Genomic DNA, 2,500 nt, shown 5'->3' on the forward strand with positions numbered 1-2,500 from the left:
CCTGCTGCCTTCCTTGGATGTGGTAGCCGTTTCTCAGGCTCCCTCTCCGGAATCGAACCCTGATTCCCCGTTACCCGTTACAACCATGGTAGGCGCAGAACCTACCATCGACAGTTGATAAGGCAGACATTTGAAAGATGCGTCGCCGGTACGAGGACCGTGCGATCAGCCCAAAGTTATTCAGAGTCACCAAGGCAAACGGACCGGACGAGCCGACCGATTGGTTTTGATCTAATAAAAGCGTCCCTTCCATCTCTGGTCGGGACTCTGTTTGCATGTATTAGCTCTAGAATTACCACAGTTATCCAAGTAACGTGGGTACGATCTAAGGAACCATAACTGATTTAATGAGCCATTCGCGGTTTCACCTTAATGCGGCTTGTACTGAGACATGCATGGCTTAATCTTTGAGACAAGCATATGACTACTGGCAGGATCAACCAGGGAGCTGCGTCAACTAGAGCTGAGCAGCCGGCCGCCCGGGAGTGTGTCCCGGGGGCCCGCGCGAACACGCAAGCGTCCGCTCAATCATTCTGCAAACAGGAGGAGGCTGAGCTCCCCTGCACAATACACCTCGAAACCCTCTCAGGTCCCGGCGGCGCGCAGCGCCGTCCCAAGTACTTGGTCGGGTTCGAGAGAGGCGCAATCGCCCGGAGTTAGGCGAGTAGACGCTTTCGGTGCGACCACCCGTGCTCCCAACTGAGCTTGCCGCTGCCGACAGAGGCCCGGGAGCGTGCTGTCGTGGCATTGCCGGCGGGAGACAACACGCGCCACCTACGGTGACCGGCAGCTCCAACGCCAGCGCCACAGAAGGACAAAAGCCCCACTTGGGTGCCGAAGCGAACTCTCCCAGCACAGCGCACGCGCCAACACATCCGCACAGCTGCGATACAAACCACCAGCGAGAACCGCTGGGGCGACCGAGCAGCAGACGGCGTCGCGGCGCCGAGCGCCGGGCGGCGGCGCATCCTCAACGCACACAGTCCTCAATCGGACCAGCACACTGAAGATGTCCACCGCGCTTCGCACCGGGCCCGCGAGGACCTACTTTGGCCGCACGGCGCCGCGCGCAGGGTGCGCCGGCGCGCAGCTGCGACGCCTGCCGCGTCCGTCGGCCGGCGCGCCTGCCACTGGCCGCCCCCACCAGCCGGCTGTAGCGCGTGCGCCCACGCACCGCGCGGCCAGCACGCCGGGAGGCGCCCCCTCACCGGCCGGGGACGGTCCCACCCAGCCACCGCCGCGTATCGCTTCACACCCAGATGCCGTTCAGTTTCGTCGGCATGGTGGGTATCGCTGGAACAACCGGTTAGTACCTCAACCTATCGTCGCCATCACCGATTCACCCCTAGCGAGAACAACCGCACCACAACAGGTTACCATTTGTTCATTTGCGTAACTTCACCAGAAAACGCAGGCGTCCATCGCCATTTGCAACTTCAACGATTATTGCATGCCTGTGTCAGGTGTCACGCCACACTACGTCTGCCCACATACACGCAACAAAATGTGCACGCCTAGACAATACGTGGAAGGTGGCCCCCGTACGTATGCGATGTCCATTGCTCGAACGACTGTCAACCGGCCTCTGTAGCATGTCGCAGATATGGAACGCGGTGCACCATGCCATCACGGTGTGTGAGGAGAGACGACTAGGTCCGAATACATCAACAGACAGCTCATGCTGATCGCCATCCACGGCGTCCGTTCCTCCCACACGTCTCTATGGCGTACCACACTGCAATCCAGCTCTCATAGGGAGACGACACGTAGCTGCGTGCACAATATTTGCACTGTATGGTCCGCCGTTTTTGGGCGCAGTCGTTGTGCGGTCACACATGTGCCACGATGTATCATTCAGTACATAAGGACGAATGTGCAGTACAGATTGTGGTTCACGCGTACGACATCAGCGGACAGTTGACACAGGCCGCACCACAACGTAGCCTGAGTACGTCGCATGCGAAGGGCATTGAACATGCAAACTTCTCACCAACCAGCTTGCGAAGGCAGGGGGCAAGGTGGGGACGTGGGGAGGGGCGGCATGTACGTCCTGCTGCCATCCACATTACAGTGTACAGCAGGAGCATGTGGAAAGTGAGCAAGACTTGCAAGGTGTTTAACATGAAGCGATACACAGGGGTGCGGGCAGTGCGAGTAGCGAACTATATTGCGAGGGTTGCGGGTGGGCAACACTACAGTAATTGAACGAGTCGTATAACAATTACAGAGCAGGTTTAGGCGACAACGTGGGTTACGTTAAGGCGACAACATGGGTTAGGTTAAGGCACAACATGGGTTAGGTTAAGGCACAACATGGGTTAGGTTAAGGCACAACATGGGTTAGGTTAAGGCACAACATGGGTTAGGTTAAGGCACAACATGGGTTAGGTTAAGGCACAACATGGGTTAGGTTAAGGCACAACATGGGTTAGGTTGAGGCACAACATGGGTTAGGTTAAGGCACAACATGGGTTAGGTTGAGGCACAACATGGGTTAGGT

At 57.5% G+C, this 2,500-nt stretch overlaps 1 non-coding gene across 1 annotated transcript in view; it reads right to left on the minus strand.

Annotated features, from left to right (window-relative positions):
* Positions 1-447, minus strand: part of LOC124772053 — a 1,909-nt gene extending 1,462 nt beyond the window's left edge. Inside the window, exon 1 of the ribosomal RNA XR_007013733.1 lies at positions 1-447. This exon is cut by the window's left edge and continues 1,462 nt beyond it. This is a non-coding gene — a ribosomal RNA (small subunit ribosomal RNA).
* Positions 448-2,500: the final 2,053 nt, after the last annotated feature.

Source organism: Schistocerca piceifrons, unplaced genomic scaffold, assembly GCF_021461385.2.
Source record: "Schistocerca piceifrons isolate TAMUIC-IGC-003096 unplaced genomic scaffold, iqSchPice1.1 HiC_scaffold_936, whole genome shotgun sequence".
Taxonomy (NCBI): Eukaryota; Metazoa; Arthropoda; class Insecta; order Orthoptera; family Acrididae; genus Schistocerca; species Schistocerca piceifrons.